Source organism: Pseudophryne corroboree, chromosome 2 (genome assembly GCF_028390025.1).
Source record: "Pseudophryne corroboree isolate aPseCor3 chromosome 2, aPseCor3.hap2, whole genome shotgun sequence".
NCBI classification, from domain to species: domain Eukaryota; kingdom Metazoa; phylum Chordata; class Amphibia; order Anura; family Myobatrachidae; genus Pseudophryne; species Pseudophryne corroboree.
Genome location: NC_086445.1, coordinates 186,720,255 through 186,738,306, shown reverse-complemented (window position 1 = coordinate 186,738,306; position 18,052 = coordinate 186,720,255). Strand labels below are relative to the sequence as shown.

The 18,052-nt window shown below is 45.8% G+C and overlaps 1 protein-coding gene across 3 annotated transcripts in view; it reads left to right on the top strand.

Moving 5' to 3' along the window:
• The window catches only part of LOC135007730 (pleckstrin homology domain-containing family A member 3-like), a 105,658-nt gene that overhangs the window by 22,623 nt on the left and 64,983 nt on the right, over positions 1-18,052 (top strand). The window lies entirely within an intron of this gene.

Genomic DNA, 18,052 nt, shown 5'->3' with positions numbered 1-18,052 from the left:
ACTACAGCCATAATGTCCGCCGAATCCTGCCGATAACCCCTACCACCGCCGAGCCAATGCCCACTACTGCCTCTGAGCCGATGCCCGCTGCCAATGGCTTACAAACTCGCTCACTTCAACTGACCCAGTCCTCCGCCACTAATTTGCATCTCAGTCCGATGCCGCCAATGCCCGCTGCCTGCCTGCTTATCATACTTGTGATATATTGTACATTTTTATAGAAAAAAAAAATTAGTGTTTGGGACTGGGAAGGGAGTGGGAGGAGGACATGAATGCAATTTTGTTGTCCAGGGTTTCCATTAACTTAATGGAGACGGGTATACATGGGTTAAAAAATGTAAAGAAAAAATGTGTGAGGTCCCCCCTCCTAAGTATAACCAGCCTCGGGCTCTTTAAGCCGGGCCTGGTTGTTTAAATACTGGGGGGAAAATTGGACAGGGGTTCCCCGTATTTAGACAACCAGCACAGGGCTCTTATTCCGGTCCTGGTTCCACAAATACGGGGGACAAAATATGTAGGGGTCCCCCGTATTTTTAAAACCAATACCGGGCTCCACTAGCCAGGGACATAATGCCACAGCCGGGGGACACTTTTATATTGGTCCCTGCAGCCGTGGCATTAACCCCCAACTAGTCACCCATGGTCTGGGTTCCCTGGAGGAGTGGGGACCCCTTTAATCAAGGGGTCCCCCTCCTCCAGGCACCCAAGGGCCAGCGGTGAAGCCCGAGGCTGTCCCCAGCACCCTGGGCGGTGGGTGCCGGTCTGATAGCCATAAGTGTGTAAAAAAAGAATATTGTTTTTTGTTGTGGAACTACAAGGCCCAGCAAGCCTCCCTCACTTGCTGGTACTTGGAGAACCTCAAGTACCAGCATGTGGGGAAATAACGGGCCCGCTGGTACCTGTAGTTCTACAACAACAAAAATACCCAAAATAAAAACACAACACACATACCTAGAAAGTAAAAATGTATTAAAACACACTTACACACTCACACATACTTACCTACATCTCACGTCCACTTGTCCATGTAGAATCCAATAGGGGTACCTGTAAAAATGAATAATTATACTTACAAACGAAGTAATCCACAGGAGCGGGGGGAAAGGAGAGAGAGAGAGAGAGAGAGAGAGAAGTATTATTATTTCTCTGACGTCCTAAGTGGATGCTGGGACTCCGTAAGGACCATGGGGAATAGCGGCTCCGCAGGAGACTGGGCACAACTAAAAGAAAGCTTTAGTCTAACTGGTGTGCACTGGCTCCTCCCACTATGACCCTCCTCCAGACTCCAGTTAGAATCTTGTGCCCGGCTGAGCTGGATGCACACTAGGGGCTATCCTGAGCTCCTAGAAAGAAAGTATATTTTAGGTTTTTTATTTTCAGTGAGATCTGCTGGCAACAGACTCACTGCTACGAGGGACTAAGGGGAGAAGAAGCGAACCTACCTGACTGGAGATAGTTTGGGCTTCTTAGGCTACTGGACACCATTAGCTCCAGAGGTATCGAACACAGGACCCGACCTCGATCGTTCGGTCCCGGAGCCGCACCGCCGTCCCCCTTACAGAGCCAGAAGCAAGAAGTGGTCCGGAAAATCGGCGGCAGAAGACCTCGGTCTTCAACAAGGTAGCGCACAGCACTGCAGCTGTGCGCCATTGCTCCTCATGCACACCTCACACTCCGGTCACTGATGGGTGCAGGGCGCTGGGGGGGGGGGCGCCCTGAGCAGCAATATAAACACCTTGGCTGGCAAATCATCACAATATATAGTCCAGAGGCTATATATGTGATAAATTACCCCTGCCAGGATTCCTGAAAAAAGCGGGAGAAAGTCCGCCGAAAAAGGGGCGGGGCTAACTCCCTCAGCACACTGGCGCCATTTCTCCCTCACCGCTCCGCTGGAAGGATCGCTCCCAGGCTCTCCCCTGCTGTATCAAGCTACAAAGGGTAAAAAACAGAGGGGGGGCACTAAATTTAGGCGCAGTATAATTTATATAGCAGCTATAAATGGAAATAATTCAGTTAATCCCTGTATTATTATAGCGCTCTGGTGTGTGCTGGCATACTCTCTCTCTGTCTCCCCAAAGGGCTTTGTGGGGTTCTGTCCTCTGTCAGAGCATTCCCTGTGTGTATGCGGTGTGTCGGTACTGCTGTGTCGACATGTTTGATGAGGAGGCTTATGTGGAGGCGGAGCAGATGCCTATAAATGTGATGTCACCCCCTGCGGGGCCGACACCTGAGTGGATGGTTATGTGGAAGGAATTACGTGACAGTGTCGACTCCTTACATAAAAGGTTTGACGACATACCAAATATGGGACAGCCGGCTTCTCGGCCTGTGCCTGCCCAGGCGTCTCAAAAGCCATCAGGGGCTCTAAAACGCCCGCTACCTCAGATGGCAGACACAGATGTCGACACGGATACTGACTCCAGTGTCGACGACGATGAGACTAATGTAACTTCCAATAGGGCCACACGTTACATGATTGAGGCTATGAAAAATGTGTTGTACATTTCTGATGTTACCCCAGGTACCACAAAAAAGGGTATTATGTTTGGAGAGAAAAAACTACCAGTAGTTTTTCCTCCATCTGAGGAGTTAAATGAAGTGTTTGAAGAAGCGTGGGCTTCCCCCGATAAGAAACTAGTAATTTCTAAAAGGTTACTAATGACGTACCCTTTCCCGCCAGAGGATAGGTCACGTTGGGAAACATCCCCTAGGGTGGATAAAGCGCTCACACGCTTGTCAAAGAAGGTGGCACTACCGTCTCCGGATACGGCCGCCCTAAAGGAACCTGCTGATAGAAAGCAGGAGGCTATCCTGAAGTCTGTATATACACACACAGGTATTCTACTGAGACCAGCTATTGCTTCAGCATGGATGTGCAGTGCTGCAGCTGCGTGGTCAGATTCCCTGTCGGAAAATATTGATACCCTAGACAGGGACACTATATTGCTAACCGTAGAGCATATTAAAGACGCAGTCTTATACATGAGAGATGCACAGAGGGATATTTGCCGGCTGGCATCTAAAATAAGTGCAATGTCCATTTCTGCCAGGAGAGGGTTATGGACTCGGCAGTGGACAGGTGATGCAGACTCTAAAAGGCACATGGAAGTTTTGCCTTATAAAGGTGAGGAGTTGTTCGGGGATGGTCTCTCGGACCTAGTTTCCACAGCAACAGCTGGGAAGTCTTCATTTTTACCCCATGTTCCCTCACAGCCAAAGAAAGCACCGTATTATCAGGTACAGTCCTTTCGGCCCCATAAGGGCAAGCGGGTTAGAGGCACGTCCTTTCTGCCCAGAGGCAGAGGGAAAAAGCTGCAGCATACAGCCAGTTCCCAGGAGCAAAAGTCCTCCCCCGCTTCCTCCAAGTCCACAGTATGACGCTGGGGCTCCACAGGCGGAGCCAGGTACGGTGGGGGCCCGTCTCAAAAATTTCAGCGATCAGTGGGCTCGCTCACGGGTGGATCCCTGGATCTTTCAAGTAGTATTTCAGGGGTACAAGCTGGAATTCGAGACGTCTCCCCCCCGCCGTTTCCTGAAATCTGCCTTGCCAACAACTCCCTCAGGCAGGGAGGCAGTGATAGAGGCAATTCACAAGCTGTATTCCCAGCAGGTGATAGTCAAGGTGCCCCTACTTCAACAAGGACGGGGTTACTATTCCACAATGTTTGTGGTACCGAAACCGGACGGTTCGGTGAGACCCATTTTAAATTTGAAATCCTTGAACACATATATAAAAAAAATTCAAGTTCAAGATGGAATCGCTCAGGGCGGTTATTGCAAGCCTGGACGAGGGGGATTACATGGTATCACTGGACATCAAGGATGCTTACCTGCATGTCCCCATTTACCATCCTCACCAGGAGTACCTCAGATTTGTGGTACAGGATTGTCATTACCAATTCCAGACGTTGCCGTTCGGTCTATGCACGGCTCAAAGGGGCTTTACCAAGGTAATGGCCGAAATTATGATACTCCTTCGAAAGAAGGGAGTTTTAATTATCCCGTACTTGGACGATCTCCTGATAAAGGCGAGGTCCAGGGAGCAGTTGTTAGTCGGGGTAGCACTTTCTCGGGAGGTGCTACAACAGCACGGCTGGATTCTAAATATTCCAAAGTCACAGCTGGTCCCTACGACACGTCTACTGTTCCTGGGGATGGTTCTGGACACAGAACAGAAAAAAGTGTTTCTCCCGGAGGAGAAGGCCAAAGAGCTGTCATCTCTAGTCGGAGGCCTCCTAAAACCAAAACAGGTGTCTGTGCATCACTGCACGCGGATCCTGGGAAAGATGGTAGCTTCCTACGAAGCAATTCCATTCGGCAGGTTCCATGCAAGAACCTTTCAGTGGGACCTGTTGGACAAGTGGTCCGGATCGCATCTTCAGATGCATCGGCTGATAACCTTGTCTCCAAGGACCAGGGTGTCTCTGCTGTGGTGGCTGCAAAGTGCTCATCTTCAAGAGGGCCGCAGATTCGGCATACAGGACTGGGTCCTGGTGACCACGGATGCCAGCCTTCGAGGCTGGGGGGCAGTCACACAGGGAAGAAACTTCCAAGGACTATGGTCAAGTCAGGAGACTTCCCTACACATAAATATTCTGGAACTGAGGGCCATTTACAATGCCTTAAGTCAGGCAAAACCCCTGCTTCAAAACCAGCCGGTACTGATCCAGTCAGACAACATCACGGCAGTCACCAATGTAAACCGACAGGGCGGCACGAGAAGCAGGACGGCGATGGCAGAAGCCACAAGGATTCTCAGATGGGCGGAAAATCACGTGTTAGCACTGTCAGCAGTGTTCATTCCGGGAGTGGACAACTGGGAAGCAGACTTCCTCAGCAGGCACGACCTCCACCCGGGAGAGTGGGGACTTCATCCAGAAGTCTTCCAACTGATTGTAAACCGTTGGGAAAGGCCACAGGTGAACATGATGGCGTCCCGCCTAAACAAAAAGCTAAAAAGATATTGCGCCAGGTCAAGAGACCCGCAGGCGATAGCTGTGGACGCTCTAGTGACACCGTGGGTGTACCGGTCGGTTTATGTGTTCCCTCCTCTTCCTCTCATACCAAAGGTACTGAGGATAATAAGGAGAAGAGGAGTAAGAACTATACTCATTGTTCCGGATTGGCCAAGAAGAGCTTGGTACCCGGAACTTCAAGAAATGATCTCAGAGGACCCATGGCCTCTGCCGCTCAGACAGGACCTGCTGCAGCAGGGGCCCTGTCTGTTCCAAGACTTACGGCGGCTGCGTTTGACGGCATGGCGGTTGAACACCGGATCCTGAAGGAAAAGGGTATTCCGGAGGAAGTCATTCCTACGCTGATTAAAGCTAGGAAGGAAGTAACCGCAAACCATTATCACCGCATATGGCGAAAATATGTTGCATGGTGTGAGGCCAGGAAGGCCCCAACGGAGGAATTTCAGCTGGGCCGTTTCCTGCACTTCCTACAGTCAGGGGTGACTATGGGCCTAAAATTGGGTTCCATTAAGGTCCAGATTTCGGCTCTATCGATTTTCTTCCAGAGAGAACTGGCTTCACTACCTGAAGTTCAGACTTTTGTTAAGGGAGTGCTGCATATTCAGCCCCCTTTTGTGCCTCCAGTGGCACCTTGGGATCTCAACGTGGTGTTGGATTTCCTAAAGTCACATTGGTTTGAGCCACTTAATACCGTGGAATTGAAGTATCTCACGTGGAAAGTGGTCATGTTGTTGGCCTTGGCTTCGGCCAGGCGTGTATCAGAATTGGCGGCTTTGTCATGTAAAAGCCCTTATCTGATTTTCCATATGGATAGGGCAGAATTGAGGACTCGTCCCCAATTTCTCCTGTCAAAGTCAGAAAAATATCTCTATGCACACTGCCATATTTGCACCTCACACAGGTCTGCGCTGCGCATGCGTGCGCTCTCCCGTGCGTGCGCATACTCGCTGTTGCGGGCACCCGCGGGCGCGCGGTATGTGCATTTTCGGTAGAGTTCATGTGTTCGTAGCGTGCGACTCAATCGTTACATATTTTCACTATATAATGTATTTTATAGATCATGGTCCCTTTGATAGATTCTGAAAGTTTGGTTAATGTAGAATGTTCATGAACAGAGAAATCCCCCTTTGTTTGATACGAAGGGTCAGACAGGAGTAATACAGTGGTGTTTAGTATCCATCGGAAGAGTATTTAATTAGCAATATTCCGGTGTTGGTTTGAAGCGGATTAATCGCTCGTGCGAATAGTTATGGACATAAGAAGTTTATGAACATTTACTGTATTTGCACTTACTTATCCATGCGGCGGGAAACCCAGTTTCCCTCCCACCTGAGCTGTTGGAAATAGTCACAGCCCACCTGTATGAATCAACCTATGACCTTTTGTTATAATGCGAGGAGGAATTCCTGTGTCCAATGAACAATGAGATTGTAGGGACCATTGAATTGTATTGTGTGTGGGGCATAAATAGACAAGCCGATCACATCCAGCTCTCACTCTTCAACGGTTATCATTGCTGAAAATCGGGAGCTGGATGTCCAGAGGCGCATGCGATCGTTTCCTTTGTGCGTAAGTTTTCTCCGCAATCATATTGTCTTTCTTGTTGTTATGGGCCATCTCTCTCTCTCTCTCTCTCTCTCTCTCTCTCTCTCTTCTCTTTCTCTCGTATTCTCTTAAACGTAATAGTATTGTATTGTATTTCATGTGTAGTTATCTGGTTAGGTAGTCTATGTTATATTGTAGTGTATGACTTGTATTGTATTAATTCTTTTGCAAGTGTAACATTCATAATATATATATTAGGCGTTGGACCCTAAGCACGGTATCTGTGTATTTCTTATAGTGTTAAGTATTCTCAGAGCGTCGGGGACGCTCAAACAGCTTTTAAGTTAATAAGGTTACACTGTGTTGCATCTACACCCTATCTCTACACAAAGGTTTTACAGCATATTACATTGTTTATGGTTTAGATATAAAGGTTTAACATTGTGAGCGTCTGCGCCGCTCGTGATCTCCTCGTGGTCTCGAGCGTCCGCTACGCTGATAGCGTAGCATTACGGTAGTCGCTCACCTATAAGTGTGCCCGATACCAACAGCGTATTCTCGTGAGCGTCTGTATCGCTCGAGCAGCCCGCTCCCGATACAGCATCCGTTACGCTATAGTGAACCATTACGTTAGTCGGCAGCCAATAGCGTGCCTGCCTGTGATCTCTTGGCCGTGAGCGAAAGTGACGCTTGAGCGTCTCGACCACGGCTAAGCGATTGTTACGCAACGAGCGTACCCTTACGGTACTCCATACGTAAATAGCGTACAGTGTTCTTAGACCTCATAAAGGGTTTTATATAAGATAAATATTTAGCTTTATCAATTGGCGGCTCGTCCTGTCCTTCACATATCTCTGCTAGGTAATTTCAGCAGACATTATCCATCAGCAAAGGGCGGGAGATCATATTCTTCGCAGTGCTGACGGGATAAGCGTCTGCTTCGCTTAGTAAAGGGTGCTGAAGGAATCCGGGAACCGGAGGTAAGAACAACACGCTAGTATTTTTTAAAACTGTTTTATTTCTGTTTTGCGTACACACGCATATAGCTGCATTTCTTTTTCGTGTATTTTCATATCACTCTCCTGTTTGCCATTTCACAATTGATAACGTGCTGAGAAAGATTTGTGCTATTGGTAGTTAAAGAGTAAAAACGATACATTAAGGGGTAATTTGTAAAACACACGCACAGCTTCGCCTGAGATACAAGGAAAGACCTGTGTGGTGCTTGGTAGATGATTACAGTTAAAGATCATCTACATTGATAAACGTAGTGTTCACTCTAAGCTCCTTTCGCAGGGCGCTGCGCCCTGCCCCTTTTCTGAGTGACAGAAAGCGCCCTGCCCGTTTGTGCCCGCCCTGCCGCCCTGTTAATCACCAAAGGACTGCCTTCTGCCAGCGCTGTCACTTCTCCCCGCGCCAGTGTGCTGTCATTTCTCCCCCCGCCGCACTGTTACTCCTCCCCCCGCCGCGCTGATAGCTCTCAGTTGAAGGTGGAGACAGGGTCAGCGTGCAGCGTGGAGGAGCAGCCAATCAGAGCCTGCGGTGTCTCCCGCCCACCAGTCCTCCGGCATAGTTTGAAATTCCCCCTCACCACGGCGCTGCACGGCCATTCCCCCTCACCACGGCGACCTGGGCTCCGCCGTCAGCATCAAGAGACTGGACCCGCTGCAACGGTGAGTGCTGCTCTGCATCTGCCCGTCCTCCCCTCCCTCCCAGTGCTCTCTCCCTGGTGCAATGTGTATAACGTGCTCTCTACCTGGTGCAATGTTTCTCAGTGCTCTCTACCTGGTGCAATGTTTCTCAGTGCTCTACCTGGTGCAATGTTTCTCAGTGCTCTCTACCTGGTGCAATGTGTATAACGTGCTCTCTACCTGGTGCAATGTTTCTCAGTGCTCTCTACCTGGTGCAATGTTTCTCTGTGCTCTCTACCTGGTGCAATGTTTCTCAGTGCTCTCTACCTGGTGCAATGTTTCTCAGTGCTCTCTACCTGGTGCAATATTTCTCGGTGCTCTCTACCTGGTGCAATGTTTCTCGGTGCTCTCTACCTGGTGCAATGTTTCTCGGTGCTCTCTACCTGGTGCAATGTTTCTCGGTGCTCTCTACCTGGTGCAATGTTTCTCGGTGCTCTCTACCTGGTGCAATGTTTCTCAGTGCTCTCTACCTGGTGCAGTGTTTCTCAGTGCTTTCTACCTGGTGCAATGTTTCTCAGTGCTCTCTACCTGGTGCAATGTTTCTCAGTGCTCTCTACCTGGTGCAATGTGTATAACGTGCTCTCTACCTGGTGCAATGTTTCTCAGTGCTCTCTACCTGGTGCAATGTTCTCGGTGCTTTCTACCTGGTGCAATGTTTCTCAGTGCTCTCTACCTGGTGCAATGTTTCTCAGTGCTCTCTACCTGGTGCAATGTGTATAACGTGCTCTCTACCTGGTGCAATGTTTCTCAGTGCTCTCTACCTGGTGCAATGTTTCTCGGTGCTCTCTACCTGGTGCAATGTTTCTCGGTGCTCTCTACCTGGTGCAATGTTTCTCGGTGCTCTCTACCTGGTGCAATGTTTCTCGGTGCTCTCTACCTGGTGCAATGTTTCTCGGTGCTCTCTACCTGGTGCAATGTTTCTCGGTGCTCTCTACCTGGTGCAATGTTTCTCGGTGCTCTCTACCTGGTGCAATGTTTCTCGGTGCTCTCTACCTGGTGCAGTGTGTCTCAGTGCTCTCTACCTGGTGCAGTGTGTCTCAGTGCTCTCTACCTGGCGCAGTGTGTCTCAGTGCTCTGCCTGGCGCAATATGTATAACGTGCTCTACCTGTCGCAGTGTGTATAGGAGGTTCTACCTGGTGCAGTGTGTATTAGCTGCACTATTGTGTGGTGTAATGTGAATTGCCACTATTATGTGGCCATGCCCCTAACCCCACGAAAAACAACGCCCCTAAATTTTCGCCTTTGGCGCGCACTGCCCATTCTTTATCGTGTGGGAATGGGAGGACCAAGCATTATAGTATGTACCTAATTTTGCCCTTCTAACTGAAAAATGTGCCCTCCCGAACGAAAAATGTGCCCTCCCGAATGAAAAATGTGCCCTACCCGTGATCAGCACCCTGCCCTAAAAAATTCCTAGAGTGAACACTATAAACGTGCTAATTGTATTTTTGTATGGCCAGCGTACACGTGTCTCTAACAAAAGGCTGAGACTCGCGAACGCAACACAAAGGCCGACGCACGCAGCGTATATTACGCAACGGAGCGTCTGGGTACGCCCACCGAAACTCAAATCGCACAATAGCATTATTTTAGTGGGGGCGGTATAGCATAGCCACGTGATAATAGCACAAATTGATTTCAGTTTTTCCAAAACTTAGTTTAAATACCTTACTTTACTGTAATGCCTCTGGGGACAGCTATCAGACTACGGGAAATGATTTTTCTGATCAGAAAACTATAAGAATGATAGTGGGTTGAAAACGGTATGAGTGTATTGAATCCCGCTTTGTGAACTGAGTGATCTGGGTGATCTTTGTGTAAAGACGTGATGAGCACGGTCTGAGGGGGGACTGGAAAAGAGCAAACGTAGTCCCACTGCACAAAAGTGGAAGCAAGGAAGAGGCAAACAACTACAGACCAGTGAGTCTTACATCAGTAGTAGGGAAATTGATGGAAACACTCTTAAAAGAAAGAGTTGTAGATCATCTCAAATCCGGCAATTTACTGGATCCCAAACAGCATGGATTCACTGGGGGAAGATCATGTCAAACAAATCTTATTGACTTTTTTGATTGTGTGACTAAAGTGATGGATAAAGGTGGAGCCATGGATATAGCTTATCTTGACTTTAGTAAGGCTTTTGACACAGTTCCACATCGCAGACTGCTAAATAAACTTGAAAGTTTGGGATTGGATATTAGGATTATTGAATGGATAAGATCTTGGTTGAAGGATAGAAAACAGAGAGTTGTGGTAAATGGAGTGCATTCACAGGAGGGAAATGTTACCAGTGGAGTACCCCAGGGATCTGTACTTGGACCAGTGCTTTTCAATATCTTTATTGGTGACATTGCAAATGGGATTAAAGGGAAAGTATGCCTTTTTGCAGATGACACAAAGGTATGCAACAGGGTAGACACACCAGGTGGGGTAAAACAAATGATTGAGGATCTAGGTAGACTAGAGGAATGGTCAAGAGTCTGGCAATTACAGTTTAATGCCAAAAAATGCAAAATCATGCACTTGGGTCTCAAAAATCCTAAAGCTAAATACAGTATTAATGGCACTATACTGGAAACTACTGAGGAGGAAAGGGATCTAGGAGTCACTATTTCAGATGACTTAAAGGCAGGTAAGCAATGTAACAAGGCAATGAGGAAGGCTAGTCAGATGCTTGGCTGCATTGGGAGAGGAATCAGCAGCAGAAAGAAAGAAGTAATAATGCCACTGTATAGGTCATTGGTACGGCCTCATCTAGAATACTGTATTCAGTTCTGGAGGCCATATCTTCAAAAGGATATTAATACATTAGAAACTGTACAAAGGAGGGCAACTAAAATGGTGCATGGCCTACATCACAAAACATACCCAGAAAGACTAAGAAATCTCAATATGTATAGTTTGGAGCAGAGAAGAGAAAGGGGCGACATGATAGAAACTTTCAAATATATGAAGGGTTTTAACAAAGTCCAGGAGGGAAACATTCTCCAAATGAAGAGAAGCAATAGGACACGAGGACATGCACTGAGACTGGAGGGGGGGAGGTTCAGGGGAAATTTGCGGAAAAATTATTTCACAGAAAGGGTAGTGGACAAGTGGAATAGCCTCCCATCAGAGGTGGTAGAGGCTAAGACAGTAGAGCAATTTAAACATGCATGGGATAGACATAAGGATATCCTTACAAAAAAATAAGGATCAAATAAGGTTAGTGATAAAAAAAAAATAATATATAAAAAAAAAAAAGGGGCAGACTAGATGGGCCAAGTGGTTCTTATCTGCCGACAAATTCTATGTTTCTATGTTATGTTTCTATGAGTGAAAACGTGCAACAGAGTGTGATAAAGTTTTCGTTGTATTACGCTCTGGCTGTTTTGGAGCACAGTAGGGAGACTCCAATGATGCTACCATTTATGGGCAACAAGTGTCTGTAAGTGGTACGATTGGACCGCACGGTTGTATGTGTGACCAATAACGCAACGTGATATGAGGTAGTATATCCATACGTAAATCTTGCCCTCATACGTGTTGTAGGGAGCACATGCAAGCGTGATTTGTGTAAAGAAGGGAATTTTCACTGGTCACAGGAAAATCTCTAGAGATAGGGCCTGCAACGGTTACACGTGTCTGCTAGAAGGCGGACCGGAGATACCCGGAGCAGAAGAAGTTCAGTGGAAGAGCTTTAAGGATTTCCAACGTAGACTGTGTTTGGTGCATTTTAGGAAGTTTTTTTTCTGTGTTAAAAGAGGTCCACAATGGAAGCCAAGTGCACAACACAGGGACGTTCAGCAGTCAGGGTTCAGACTGCAGAGGCTTGCAGACCCCGAGGGTCTGCTCGGTTAGTAATGTGGAGGAGGTATGGTCCCCACACTGAGACCTTTTGTGATGAATGGACACGAATGACTGCGGGGGATAAGGCACCATTTCCCGGGATAGGTAGTTTTGACTTAGAGGTATTGCATAATTTAAGGCGGAGGATCTGTCTCATAAAATCCTGGAAACAACGGGTTAAACATGATGATTGTTTGCAGTTATGGCTACAGGAAAGTGAAATGCAAAGAAATGTAACTTACATACCTAACTTTCATCTTGAGAGGAGAGACATGGCAATGGAGAGGATTATGGTTGCGGAGAAAGGCACAATGGGGTGCGATAAAAGTGCACTTAGTAACTATATTAAGAATGAATGTAACAAACGTAATAAGGTTTATAAAAATGAAAGTGTTAAATGTACAACTATTAACCCATGCAAGTCGCACCCCTTGTTAAACTTTCCTCAGGAACACCAACAAGAAAGTGAGCCCAGCACAATGTCGGAGCCTTTTCCAGCAGCCATCACACAAGACATCCAGGTGGACGCGACCAAATCGGTAAAGACTGTAATCAAACCCCCTAACGGAGGGTCAGGTGAGGTCGTGTCCACAGGTACGTATGGTATTATACATCACGCACAAACAAATGTACCTCATATCGTGGAATCAACTCAGAATGACGTTACTGGACTTAATCCTGTCAGGGTAATTGTAGTACCAAATGGGAAAACTGACTCTTCAGGAGTCACTCCTGTCAGGAACATCGCCATGTACTGCCCCTTTTCCCGAACAGAATTAAGAACAATTCTGTCTGAATTTCCTGATCCCAGGAAAGACTTAGTTGCTTGTCAAAAATACATTAGAGTGCTAGGAAACACTGCAGAGCCAAATAACAAAGATTGGAGGACAGTTTTGAGGACATGTTTACCCCCCGATGTTGATTCATTGAAATTTATCGCTGATTGTAAGCTAGATGAGGAAGTACCACTAACAGACAAGTATAACCAAGATAATGTAAAAAGAATCAATCTACAGTTGAAAGAATATTTTCCTACAGTAGTAAAGTGGAATAAAATCTTTACAATAAAACAAAAAGAAGGTGAATCCGCATCAGAGTATTTTCACCGGGCTCTGCAGGATATGGCTAGGTACACTGGTATAGATGACATTGAAACTAACGTACACCACAGAGAGGTAGCTGTGTCTGTATTAATGGACAGCTTAAAAGACACACAAAAAAAATCAGGGTACAAACCTCCATACCTCATTGGAGAGGCATCTCGGTGGCTGCATTAAGAGAGTCCGCTATCGAGCATGACCGCAATATCCAAAGAACCAGGGAAGCGCAGGGAGAACGGTTGATGGCGATGAGCATCCGAGCGTTTGAGGAGGCATCAAATCAACCAAGACCTCAGGTCATTGACACTTGGAGGAAACCAAGGATTTGTTATCATTGTAGAAGAGAAGGGCATTATGCCAGCAACTGTAATAACCCACATAAAGTCAGACCCCCTAGACCAAGAAATGAGCAAAATTATAACACACACAATTATAAACAGGGATCATATAGGAAGAATTTTGAGCCACACCCATAATGTGCAATCAGGAAAGGTGATCATTAGGACTGATGGTAAGCCTGAGGTTATAGTTAATAAATTGGGAGGTCATTCCCTGAAGACACAGGAATGACCGGGTGAAACGTTGTAAATGTATCTGTGAAATGTTTCTTTTTCTCTCTCCCCATCTCTGACGATTATTGGTAGGATTCAAACATTGCATATATACTTGGTCTTTGCAGAAGTCTACCAAACCCCAGCATGACCTATCCGCATCAATGTATTCTGGCCAGATACAGACAGTGGAATATGGAAGTGCTGGGGGGAGGGACTGCGCAAGGAAACCATTGGACATGTAGATATGACAGCCTGATGATCTGACAATGTTTTAGAAAACGTTTATGTTTGAAAAATGTTTTTTTCCCTGTTGTTGTTCTCTGTTGATTTATGTGATATATACATATATGAATTGTTCTCTCTCTCTTTTGTTTTTTTTGTTTTCTCTCTTCTTTCTCATGTTTTCATGTTTTAAAGATGGTATGTCACACCTCAGTTAGGCAAATGGTAATGCAAGATTTTTTGCTCCTTACAGAAAGTTCGCTGGTTTGGAAGGAATATTGCATCACCGGAATGTTCGTTTGGAAGACTGAGAGACAGCACCTTTGAGATGACAGCAGAACAAGAAGAACAACAAGACTAGAGAACTTAATTATCGTAACAAGTTTCTCTCCCCCTCAAACTGTTTTCCTGTACCCCCATTACAAATTTCTTCTTTTCTCCTCCTGTAAGATGGACTTGCCCCAAGAGACTGTGATATGGATTTTCCTGTTGACCATGATGTTGACCAGAGCAGTCTGTTCCGGCGAGAGTACCAGTGAGGTCGAGAAAGGATCCAGAAAGGTTCCGATGACCGAGACGGAGGTGTAAATTTCCAATAGCAATACAACCACCAAGCAAAAGGCGAGTACCGGAAACGATCTAGCAGCCATGTTATTTGTAAACATTGTTAGCTGAAAATAAAACTGTATCTGTAGGCTCTGTGACAATGTGGTTGAGGATGGGTGCCTTAAGAAATGCCAATCCAGTTTTAATATCCACATGGACCGGCATCCCTTGAGTGACTATCACTCCTTAGTGGGTAGTGTGTTGAATCAAACAGATTGTTGGGTATGCTCTCAAGTACCTCAAGGTCATAGCAAATCAGGACTAGTACCATTTCCTTTAACGATAGGGGAGGTACTTGAGCTAAGTGGTGGGAGGCCGGTGGACAGGAGGTTTAATATCTCCAGTCCTCCTAGTTTGAAGCTCCACCAATATCATGTGGATAGATCCCTCATATGTTTTAACATTTCCAATCCCCGAAAGCCGGGAAATTGGGAAGTGTCATGGAGTAACCAAACCATGACCTTTTCACATAGAGCAGATAGAATGCCAACAGATACAGAGCTTATACGCCACATAGCCAGTAGAGGAAAATCTTTCCGATATAGGTATACCCTAGGAGAGTTGGAGAGGTATCACAAGGATACTGTGCACATATCGTACAAGCTGATACGTGTACTAGACAGATGGGAGAATTAGGGTTAGGAGATTTCACATGGAAGATGTGTAATATGGTTATGTCCTACTCCATCCCATATGTTCTCCCCGATGATGCATATTTCATATGCGGGAGGAAGGCGTATAAGTGGCTTGCCCCAAACTCTGAAGGATTGTGTTATATTGGAAAAGTACTGCCTGAAGTAATGACTGTATCACATGCCAAAATGAAAGATATACACCGTGCTGCCCAAGCTCCTTATACTCACACCCATTACGAGCACGTAGTTAAACGGCACCTGATAGAAAGAACAGAGCATCCGGCCTCTGACATGATCCATGAATCCACCGGGATTCAGTTTCTAATCGCGTTAGACATCACTCGCACCGCCAGAGGAGTGTTGAATTATAAATACATATCTGCGCTCGCAAATTTGCTAGACAATATCACAGAAATGTATGATGACACGTTTAGGTATACTGGAAGAGAACTTCAAGCTTATAAAACAGAACTAGTTCAGCATAGAATGATTCTTAATTATCTCACGGCAGTGACAGGTGGATATTGTGTCACACTGGCAACGCAGTACGGCGTGAAATGTTGCACATATATTACAAATAGTACCGAGGACCCGGTCGAGGTCATAGACCAAAAGATGGACGATATTCTCCAATTGAAGTGGGAATTTCGCAGGAGACACAATCTCACTCTTGCTGCTGTGAGTAATGAGCTGACTGGTTGGGTGTCATGGTTGAACCCGCGAAATTGGTTCTCCGGTTTAGGAGAATGGGCTCAAGGAATCATAATGGATGTAGGGAAGTTTCTCCTATGTATCTTAGGTGTTATCATAACGATTGGCTTGATATTTAGATGCGGTCAGGCTTTAACGAAGTGTAAACGAAGTACCAGGGTGATGAGTTTAAGGAGTGAGGAAACTGTAATTCCCATGGATTTGATTTATGACCCAAATGTAGAAACAATGATGTGATGAAAATGCGATTTCTACGGTCCGTTTCTTTCACCTGTTTTTCAGTTTTCTCCAAGGTAAAAAGACCCACTTGGACGAGGAATTTGATGAGCCGATATACAGACAACAGATGGATTAAAGAAGAAGTTTTGACAACCTGATACACAGATTTTTGATGAACTTTGCCATAGATCCCCAGTTTCCCTAGAAATTTTAAAATTACGCTAGCCCAACACTTTTGTAAATCTATGGACATTGACAAAGCTTTTGCTCGCACCATATGGGCAAAAGCACAAAGAAGACTGCATTCAACAGACACCGAACAAGACTTCAACCGACAAATGTTCATTTACCTGACATAGAATACCACTGCATTTACCGTAATTATGTCTTTTCTTCATCTCTACAACCTTCAGGTAATTACACACATAGTATAGGGAATACAGGCACAGATATCAGCAATCACATATTCCACCATTCATGTATCATCAACTAAAATGTGCTCCCCATTTTGTTACAACCAAAATCCGAAAAGAGCTCGGTAAAGTTTGACAGCCCATCCACAGACCCGTACCGCGGGATAAGAAGGAATTCAAATGTATACTTCGCAATGCCTCGAAGCTTGATTTAAAACACGTACGGCACGATGATACATGACCCCCAAGCACGGATTCATACACACATGCTTCTGCTATCACACTAGGTCATACCCTTTTCCTACCTTCTCCTCTCCTCCCCTACCCAACCATGTAAATGTATTAACCCCTGACATATATTTTTCTCTTTTTGAAATGTTTTAGGAAGTGGCAGTTATTGTTGACTGCCAAAGGGTGGACTGTCAAAGTCAGAAAAATATCTCTATGCACACTGCCATATTTGCACCTCACACAGGTCTGCGCTGCGCATGCGTGCGCTCTCCCGTGCGTGCGCATACTCGCTGTTGCGGGCACCCGCGGGCGCGCGGTATGTGCATTTACGGTAGAGTTCATGTGTTCGTAGCGTGCGACTCAATCGTTACATATTTTCACTATATAATGTATTTTGTAGATCATGGTCCCTTTGATAGATTCTGAAAGTTTGGTTAATGTAGAATGTTCATGAACAGAGAAATCCCCCTTTGTTTGATACGAAGGGTCAGACAGGAGTAATACAGTGGTGTTTAGTATCCATCGGAAGAGTATTTAATTAGCAATATTCCGGTGTTGGTTTGAAGCGGATTAATCGCTCGTGCGAATAGTTATGGACATAAGAAGTTTATGAACATTTACTGTATTTGCACTTACTTATCCATGCGGCGGGAAACCCAGTTTCCCTCCCACCTGAGCTGTTGGAAATAGTCACAGCCCACCTGTATGAATCAACCTATGACCTTTTGTTATAATGCGAGGAGGAATTCCTGTGTCCAATGAACAATGAGATTGTAGGGACCATTGAATTGTATTGTGTGTGGGGCATAAATAGACAAGCCGATCACATCCAGCTCTCACTCTTCAACGGTTATCATTGCTGAAAATCGGGAGCTGGATGTCCAGAGGCGCATGCGATCGTTTCCTTTGTGCGTAAGTTTTCTCCGCAATCATATTGTCTTTCTTGTTGTTATGGGCCATCTCTCTCTCTCTCTCTCTCTCTCTCTCTCTTCTCTTTCTCTCGTATTCTCTTAAACGTAATAGTATTGTATTGTATTTCATGTGTAGTTATCTGGTTAGGTAGTCTATGTTATATTGTAGTGTATGACTTGTATTGTATTAATTCTTTTGCAAGTATAACATTCATAATATATATATATTAGGCGTTGGACCCTAAGCACGGTATCTGTGTATTTCTTATAGTGTTAAGTATTCTCAGAGCGTCGGTGACGCTCAAACAGCTTTTAAGTTAATAAGGTTACACTGTGTTGCATCTACACCCTATCTCTACACAAAGGTTTTACAGCATATTACATTGTTTATGGTTTAGATATAAAG